Source organism: Mytilus californianus, unplaced genomic scaffold (genome assembly GCF_021869535.1).
Source record: "Mytilus californianus isolate M0D057914Y unplaced genomic scaffold, xbMytCali1.0.p SCAF_6, whole genome shotgun sequence".
In the NCBI taxonomy this organism is placed as follows: Eukaryota; Metazoa; Mollusca; class Bivalvia; order Mytilida; family Mytilidae; genus Mytilus; species Mytilus californianus.
In genome coordinates, this window is record NW_026262712.1 from 53959468 (window position 1) to 53969917 (window position 10450).

The 10450-nt window shown below is 33.0% G+C and overlaps 1 long non-coding RNA gene across 1 annotated transcript; it reads left to right on the forward strand.

Annotated features, from left to right (window-relative positions):
* Window positions 1-8239: 8239 nt before the first annotated feature.
* On the forward strand, window positions 8240-10339 carry LOC127705741 (uncharacterized). Its single transcript, XR_007983972.1, has 2 exons — window positions 8240-8443; window positions 9615-10339. It is a non-coding gene; the product is annotated as an uncharacterized LOC127705741 (long non-coding RNA).
* The last annotated feature ends 111 nt before the right edge of the window (window positions 10340-10450 follow it).

The following is a 10450-nucleotide window of genomic DNA, read 5'->3' on the forward strand; positions in this document are numbered from 1 at the left end:
GGGGGTTAATGAACAAATTATTACTATACACTCACATACTTCTAAAAAGATTTGCAAATGTAAGCTGTCTATAGATAATGTTAAATTATTTCAGGAGTTTCAATTCATTTAGGAGAAAAAAATATTATAAACAGTTTAGTTTTTAACGCCTACTACTACAAAAAATAGTGATTCTTTTTGTAGATTTGGTACTTCAGTTTCGACTCAAAATTTCCTATTGTAATTGTTAGATGCCAAATATTTAGGATAAGATTGTATTTGTACTTTATGTAATTGTGGTGATATTGGCGACGCGATTCATTATATTATAGCAAGGATTTATAAAAATCCTTGATTATAGAATGTTCGGCAATAGACGAAAGTAGACAAACCCTATTTAAACGGGGTTTTGATCTCCAAGGACGCCACATTTTACATCGAATAAGATCTATATTTGTTAACGTTTTCACATGAAATAACTTGAATTGAAAATTTCCCGACTATGTGAAGATTTCTTATATTTCTAAATGGCTTCAATTATTACGTACAAAACGAAAAATTTATTTAACTTTTTTTGTAAAAACAATATTCATGTATTTTTATAATTTTTCCAAGGAAGCGTTTTTTTTTTTGTTTGTTTGCAAAGTTTACTTGTATGTGTTTATAACCATCACCAATCAGTCCTAATTATTAAAGATCAAACGTCGTAATCAAAATGATGATTGGTATTGAATATGATCATCGGTCATGCATGACGTATCCCAAATAACTTCTTTAATGTTGGTTTGATTTTATCAAAACCAAAATTATAGGATCAAATATTAAATTACCCTCAACGCTCACTATAACATATATACATGTCCTGAGTGACTTTTTATGTCCTGTCTGCACTCAGGAGGTCCTGAGCGGTTTTAAGACGTACCGTTAATTTATAGGCATATATTTGAAGCTGTTCTTAATTATGTACATTATCTATACGTATACATGTATCAGACAAAAAGCCTTTCCAATGAACTTAGTTCTAGTTATCTTAGTTCCTAGTCACAGGCACTTGTCCCAGAAAAAAAATTTCCTATATACTTTTAATGTTATATTAAGCAGGGACTTTCTATACTAAGTTTGTATAGAAAGTCCCTGTATTAAGGTATATAGGAAACAAAATTCTGAGACAAGTGCCTGTGGTCCTAGTGTGAAATAAATCCACTGGGAATTGGCCTTTTTAAACACATCTATATATACGTTTTCTCAAGGGTTTGTACATGTAAAGTGAAATTATGTTTACTCAATGCGTAGTTACATAAGTTTATTTGCTACTTTTTTCTTCTTTATTTTATTAAATGATTTTTTTTTTTAATTTTAACATTTTTTTCTTCGAAAGAATTGTAGTGTTGCAATAGGGAATAGACACAGATACTTAACTACATTTAACGAAAAAAAATTTGTGTAATGTCATCAATCTGTATTACACATAGACAGGATGTTCTCTAGAAAACTATGATATTTCTAATAGGTTATACACACCCCAGGGTACACGCACTGTCGTAATGGAAAATTACTGCATGCTTTAATTACCTGTAATCAGCCATTCAACAAATCAGTTGACTGACCATGTCATTACAGTTTAAAAAGTTTTTCCTCAGATCAAAACGGAATATTCATTTTAACTTTAAAATTTAAAACTTTAAAAAGTATACTTTGATATAATTATGACGTAAAAGAATTTAACAATTTAATAATCGGATTTTTCCAAAGATTATAAGATACAATTATATTTATTATTCTGGGACTGACAGATATATCACAGGCACTTGTCTCAGAATTTTTTCCTATATACTTTTATTAAAGTATATAGGATTTTTTTTTCTGAGACAAGTGCCTGTGAGATATATACATGCATAAGTCCCAGACATATATAATTGTAAATCAAAATGATTTACATAATTACTGGGAAATAATATAATGTTTCAGTTATGTTGATGTCACAAATACACATGAATTATTTGATGATGCATGCTGGAATTTCTTATCTAACTGCATGACGGTGACCACAGACATATGTATATATCCATTTACTGATTCTATAATTTCTTGAGAAAAAAAATCAGGAGGGAAGTCAGAGGGAAGTGAAACAAACATTTAAAGCTTTTATTAAAAATTGTTGGGAAAACAATAAAATACGACACTGAGTTTTGAAAAAAAAGTTTATGATTGGTCTTAATTTTTTTTTTTTAATAAAGATAGAAACAATTTTTTGTCCCAAGAAAAAAAAAACAATGCCCCCTTTTTAGCCAAACCGACACACGCCGATGAAGGAAGAATTCCAAGTAGGGTCACAAGGTCACATTTTAAAACTTTTTCAGTCGCCCAGTCTCAAAAAGCAATTTTGACTGACATTGTTTTTAGTCGAATTATGTTTTTGCAGGTCAGGTTGCAAAGTGGCAGGTCGGATTTGACAATGTCAAGTTGACAACGGCTCTAAAAAATATCCGAAAAAACGTTGAATCAAACGATATGAACCTACGCAGTTTTATATTATAAGACTGACACACACCAGTGTGCTAACTGTGCTGGGTGAGGTGCTGTAACTTGATATACATGTATCATTAAGTTACAGTACTGTTAGGATTTGCCTGCCTTTTTACAGGGACTTTCTATACTAACTGTTAGTATAGACTGCCCCTGGCTTGAAAGTATGGTTCTCTGCTCATCAACGGGTGCGTGATTAGCAAATCAAATATCTTGTAGCAGTAAAATACCTCCGGTGGGGGGGGGGGGGGGGGGGGGGGGGGGGGGGCACTTCAATACTTAATTGATAGGGGGTGTCGCTGGGGTTCTGTTACCCCACCCTATTCATATAATTTAGATCTTAAAAATGTATACCTTTTCATATATTGCGTGGGTAAAATTGTAACCTTTTCCCATATTGGTTGGTTTTCGTGGGGTGTGTTGGAAAAGTGGAATATTCAAGGCTAAGATTCTGTATGTAATGTTTACTTACGGCGAGGCTTTCGGCTGTGAAAAAATGACAGGGCTTTTCGTATACAAGTAATTGGAACTTTATCGACCTTATCATATATTTCTGATAGTTTTCCCCACCTATTCCCATATTTTCAAGCTGGAAAAAGTGACCTATTCCAGCGGCACGTCCTATCACCTAGTATATAGGAAGTGCCCCCCCCCCCCCCGCCCCCCTCCCACGAGTAAAATACACAAATGTATCAGTAATACCTTAATTCAGGAGCACAGTCTGTCTTTACCGTAAATAACTTCGAGATTAATATGTAAGTTTACTTTGCTAATCGATGTTCCTGTAATTCAGATTTAAATTTATTTGTGAGACCCCCGTCACTATTTATATTCACTCAAAGAAAGGGATTCTCCGTTACTGGCAAAATCCAAGGACGTATTGTGTTAGTTATACGTCCTTGGAAAATCTTATCTGATTCAGGATCAATTTATCGGTTACACTCCCCTATCACCAGTGATTCTTTGTGAACTGCATTCTGAAAAATGTATACTGTTGACTATCAATTTGCATGATTAGTTACAGATGTCGACTCGGACTACTGCAAAAGACAATAATTCAGTTCACTGATTTAGATTGAATAGTGGTTCGGTAAATCCCCTCTTCCCCAAGGTTACATCTTTTGGTAGTCCCAGAGACATATATACACATATGTGTATATATGTCTCTGGTAGTCCAAATAATTATGACGTCTAGCAAGGCTTTTTTTTTTTATGCCCACGCCGTAGCGGTGGGGGCATTAAGTTTTACCCTTGTCCGTCTGTACGTACATACGTCCGTACGTCTCAAAATTGGTTTCCGTTCTCTAACTTGAGTTTGCCTCAACCAAATGTTAAAGTAAACTTATACACAATGCTTATTACCACAAAAAAACAGATCAAGTTTGAATTTTGGTGGTGTCACTTTAACCGTTCTAGAGTTATGCCCCTTTATAAATGGAAAAATTTCAAAATTTTTAGTTTCCGTTCTCTAACTTAAGTTTGCCTCAACCAAATGTTATAAAACTTATACACAATGCTTATTACCACAAAACACAGATCAAGTTTGAATTTTGGTGGCGTCACTTTAACTGTTCTAGAGTTATGTCCCTTTATAAATGGAAAAATTGCAAAATTTTTATTTTCTTCTAAATATCGAGTAATTTTTAAAATTGAAATTATCTTCCTTTGTCCATTATTATAGTTGAATCAACTACAATCAATGCTTTATACAATGTAATGTTTAATTTTGACTTCCACTGATAAAACACAGATCAAGTTGAATTTGGGTAGTGTCACTTTAACCATTATTGAGTTATGCCCCTTTATAAATTGAAAGATTGCAAATTTTTAGTTTCCATTCTGTAACTTAAGTTTGCCCCAACCAAACATTATGAAACCTATACCCAATATTCATTACCACAAAACTAAGATCAAGTACAAATTTTTTGTTTCCGTTTTCTAACTTTAGTTTGCCTCAACCAAATGTTATGAAACTTATACACAATGCTTATTACTACATAATACAGATTAAGTACGAAATTTGGTGGCGAAACTTTTATCATTCTTGAGTAATGTCCCTTTATAAACATAAAAATTGCTGAATTTTTCGTTTCCGTTCTCTAACTTTAGTTTGTCTCAACCAATTGTTATAAAACTATACACAACCGTTCTAGAGTTATGCGTGTTTACAAATAGAAAAATTGCTGAATTTTTAGTTTCTGTTCTCTACTTAAGTTAGCCTCAACCAAATGTTATGAGACTTACACACAATGCTTATTACCACAAAACTCAGATCAAGTTCAAATTTGGGTAGCGTCACTTTTACCGTTCTTCAGTTATGTCCCTTTATATTTTTCTATCTATCTATCTTCATATTTCCGCACTCAGTCACAACTTTGACTATTACGTGCCCAGAAAAAAGTTAAAATAGCTTTGCAAGACGTCATAATTATTTGGACTAATCTTTTGGCAAATATGGTCGTACCACAGGGGTTTGTTACAATTTGCCGGCTTTTCTATCCTTACAAAACCCTGAAAAACTTACCAGGCCAGGTGATAAAAAATCTGTCTCCCCTTTTTATCCCACCAGAAAATCAAAAGGTTGTCTCCTTACACCTACATGACAAAAACATATACAAATATGGTATCATTGCCAATGTGACGGCTCTTCAACAGAAACTAAAAACGTAGAAGTTAACAACTATATAGGTCACTGTACAGATTTCAACAATGGGCTAAAAAGCAAAACTGCGTTATAAGCTACAAAAGGCTAAAATAGATAGGCAATATCTGACAAGGGTAGAAATGTTCAGAATGTTGAAAAAAAAATCTACTGTCCATTTGCATCAAAACTGGCAGCTGACTCATAGGAGTTGTTGCCTTAAATACAGATTTTAACCATTTTTTTTTTCTTCATATTTCTTGAATTTGCCTTTTTATCTCGAAAACTGTAATAATTAAAGAGAAACTTAAATCTTATTAAAAAGTTATTGCTTTTCAATGATGATTTTGATCCAGTTTTTGCAAATAATGGAAACTTTAAATCTTGGGTAAACTCCTTATATTATACTGCCTGGTCTCGTGGTAGCGTGTTCACCTCACGTGCAGAAGGTTGTTTATTTTGAACCCAACCGGATAAAACCAAAGACTTTAAAGTTGGTATTTGCTGCTTCTCCCCTAAGCACGCAGTATTATTAAGGAGTAAGAGCAAATACTGGTTTGTTCAGAGTCAGAATAATGTGTCAAGGTAAGGTGACATGTCTCTCTGAGGACTAGTGTAAGAGATAAATTGTCTGGTCAGACAAATATAACTAGTATAAAAAGTCCATGGATACAGAATTTACTAGTATATTTAGTCCGATGTCAGTAATTTATGTCCCCAGACTAATTTTCCTAGTCCATGACATCACTATTCCTAGGTAAAAATGTCCAGTTTTTCTAAGACTGTATGCAACATGTCAAGTATATTTGGTGTATGAAAATTTTTAAGGATGTACATGTTAGTCTGGCATGTTTTATTCGACCTTGACCTCATTTTTATGGTTCATTGCTCAGTGTTATTTTTTTGTTTTTTGGTCAGTTTTTCTATTTTCTTATTTTCAAATTAGCAATAGGTCAACTATATTTGGTGTATGGAATGATTGTAAGGTGCATATGTCTGACTGAGAAGTTTCATCTTACCTTGACTTTATTTTCATAGTACATTGGACAATGTTTAGTTTTTGTGGTTTTTTTCGGATACTGTAAGCAATAACATGAATAAGGCCCCTATATTTGGTGAATGGAATGATTGTGAGATGCACATGTCTGTCTGGCATGTTTTATATGACCTTGACCTCATTTTCATGGTTCATTGGTCAATGAAAAGTTTGCATTGTTTTGTCAGTTTATCATATGCTTTTAGCAACAGGTAAATTATATTTGGCGGATGTAACGATTGTAAGGTGTGCATGTCTGTCTGGCAGATTCATATAACCATGATCTCATTTTATGGTTTTTTGGTCAATGCTAAGTTTTCTTGTTTTTTTATACGACCGCAAAAAATTTTTGCGTTCATATATTGGTATGACGTTGGCGTTGTCGTCATCCGAAGACACATTGGTTTTCGCACTCTAACTTTAGTTTAAGTGAATGGATCTCTATGAAATTTTACCATAAGGATTGATTTTGGGGGTTATGGTACCAACAGTTAAGGAATTAAGGGCCAAAAAGGGGCCAAAAATAAGCATTTTTGTAACTTCCAGACATAACTTGTGTGTTAGTGTATGGATCTCTCTGACATTGTACCACAAGGTTCCATATCACAAAGGGAAGGCTGGTTTGATTTTGGGGGGTAATTGCCTCAAAATTTTAGGAATTAGGGGCCAAAAAAGGGGCAAAAAACAAGCATTTTTCTAGTTTCATGACAATAACTTGTGTGTAAGTGTATGGATCTTTCTGAAATTGTACTACAAGGTTCCATATCACAAAGGGAAAGCTGGTATTGAGTTTGGGGGTAATTGCCCAAAACGTTTAGGAATAAGGGGCCAAAAAGGGACCAAAAATAAGCATTTTTCTAGTTTCCAGACAATAACTTGTGTTCAAGTGTAAGGATCTCTCTGAAATTGTACTGCAAGGTACCATATCACAAAGGGAAATCTGGAATTGAGTTTGGGGGTAATTGCCCAAAATGTTTAGAAAAAAGGGGCCAAAAATAAGCATTTTTCTAGTTTCATGACAATAACTTGTGTGTAAGTGTATGGATCTTTCTGAAATTGTACTACAAGGTTCCATATCACAAAGGGAAATCTGGAATTGAGTTTGGGGGTAATTGCCCAAAATGTTTAGTAAAAAGGGGCCAAAAATAAGCATTTTTCTAGTTTCCAGACAATAACTTGTGTTCAAGTGTATGGATCTCTCTGAAATTGTACTGTAAGGTACCATACCACAAAGGGAAGGCTGGGATTGATTTTGGGGATAATTGCCTCAAAATTTTAGGAATAAGGGACCAAAAAGGGGCAAAAAACAAGCATTTTTCTAGTTTCAGGACAAAAACTTGTGTGTAAGTGTATGGATCTTTATGAAATTGTACTACAAGGTTCCATATCACAAAGGGAAAGCTGGGTTTGAGTTTGGGGGTAATTGCCCTAAACGTTTAGGAATTTGGGGCCAAAAAGGGGAAAAAAAAACAAGCATTTTTCTAGTTTCCAGACAATAACTTGTGTATAAGTGTATGGATCTCTATGAAATTGTACTGCAAGGTACCATACCACAAAGGGAAGGCTGGGATTGAGTTTGGGGTGATGAATCATAAGGGGGTTCAAAAAATTTGGGGGGGGATTTTTTTTCCCCTTTTTTTCCTTTTTTTTTTCTTTAAAATTTTCAATTTTAAATTGGTTATTTCTGATTTATATATAAAAGCAAATAATAATGATATGGTTTGAATAGGTAAATTAAAATTTTTTAAGTTCTTAGACCACATTCATTCTGTGTCAGAAACCTATGCTGTGTCAAATATTTAATCACAATCCAAATTCAGTGCTGTATCAAGCTTGAATGTTGTGTCCATACTTGCCCCAACTGTTCAGGGTTAGACCTCTGCAGTCGTATCAAGCTGCGCCCAGCGGAGCATTTTATTCATTTTATCAGATATTATAAGCATATGTCTACTTGTTGGTGTATGGAATGACTGCAAGGTGTCATATAAAAATAAGAAGATGTCTGTCTGCCAAGTTTAATATTACTGTGACCTCATTTTCATAGAATATTGATAATATCAAGCAAAAATTATGAGCAAGACAAGATACAAATGATCCAAAATTGTCAGTTGCCTACTCATTATGTAATAGTAGTTATTGTCATTAAATGATAATGTTTACCCTTTTATGTGTAGGGCAAGAACATTAAAGATAAAGGGAAACTATAAACAAAAGAAATTATCAACAAAGATAGATTTACAGACGTCAACAAAGCCTAAATGGTAAGTCCACTTCTATAAAAGTTATTGCCCTTGAATAATGATTATTATGAAAATAAGATGTGGTATGATAAATGAGAAAACTATCCACCAGAGTTCAATTAAGTGGATGTAAGTAATGCAATTACTTATAAGAGGCTAATGATGACCTGTAAATAATGACAGGAAAAATATGGCAGGGTTGATATAAAAATAAGAAGCGGTACGATTGCCAATGAGACTTTTCTCCAATAGAGATCAAATGACATTAAATTTAACAAAATTAGTTCACTGTACATCCTTCGACAATGAGCAAACCCTATACTGCATAGTAATCCATAAAAGGCCATGAAATAACAAATGTAAAACAATTCAATAAGGGCATGGCGTCATTTAAAAAGGGCATGGTGTCTATCCATGCTAAACATGCTTGGGTGAAACACCACAGAGGTGAAAGCTAAGTGCCTTATTTTTGCACAAAACAATAAACAAAAAACAAATATGATATATAGCAACAATTGGCAACCACTGAATAATAGACCCCTGACTTGGGACAGACACTTACAAAATGTGGCATGGTTTAACATGTTTGCTGGCGCCAAATCCTCCTCTAATTAAGGACAGTGGTGTAAGTGTCAGTTCAATATAAAAACTATAAAATCAGTTGAAAAGGTTTTTTTTCTGCTCTTGGGTCAGGTTATTTTGATACATTCTCGTTTTCATTCTCAATTTTATTAACTCATTAGAATGCAACAAAGCAGAAAAACAGCTACCAAAAACACAGACCGGATGTGGCTGGAAATTTATTCTTTCCCTTTAACAAAAAAGACTCAACATACAGATCTATTAGTACTCACAGTTACTGACCGCTAATTCAAAGCAAATATCAACTAATAAAATAAACATTTAGTGAGCACCCAACCCACCCCTAACCTTGGACAGTGGTTTTAATAACAGCACAACATTTGAACAAACTGTAAACATTTGTTGCAATTGGCTTAACTCAAAAGACTGCAACAAGGCACAAAAAACAACTAATATGAAAACCATAGACACAAAGCACTGAAATAAGAGTTCTTACAATTTTAAATATTCAAATGAAATTTTTATCAAAATGAACATAAACATGATAAAATAGCCATTTTATTGCTGTATTTCTCTTCATTTATAATTTTTGAGTTTTGTGTATTTGTAGGTCAGACATCTTGGTTTTCATGATCATCATTCAACAGGTCAATACTGAACAGCAAACTTAAAGTTGATATTTTTCTACATAGTGTGACTTTTTTATTAATTTGAAATGGAATGTGTTTTTTTCCTACATAAGAAAAAGGAAATTTCAACATAATGACTATAAACAAAAAGGAGTCATATCATCATGATCATAGATGCTCAAGAACTTAATCATGTAAATGCAACAACGTAATTATCAATTGAAAGAAGGGAGGAATGAAAAAATATATTAGTATTTTGTTGTCCAAATGAACTTGCTTTGTCCACTCATTTAAATCGCTCCATCCAATAAAGATGTACGGAGGAAGATTTTTGAAGAACAGATTGCAAAAATGTTTTATCTAAGAATTGTAGGAATATTCTAGTGGATGAAATAATTTATTTACTTGACTCTTATATAGTGGACTGGATAATTGTTCATAGCAAGCTGAAACAAGAAAACTAAAACTTAACAGGAAAAGTGTTTATTTTATAAATTTACAAATATAAATGTAATATTATGAACACCACAAAGGAATAAGATTCAAATCGTTTGCATATTCATGTATTGCAATGGAACTATAACAAAGAAAACTTTACCTCATGAAAAGAGTAAACTATTAACTGTGCTTTGTCAATTTATTCAGTCAGAATATGAAATATTTTTTTCAGTTCTATTTTTCATAATAAAACAAAGAAGACAAAGATTTCAAATCAATATTTTTTTCTTTTATTAAGACGTCATCATTTTATTTCAGTTAAAGGATTTTATTTTTTGACTTTAAATATTATTATATTTCCAAAATAATAATAATCTTT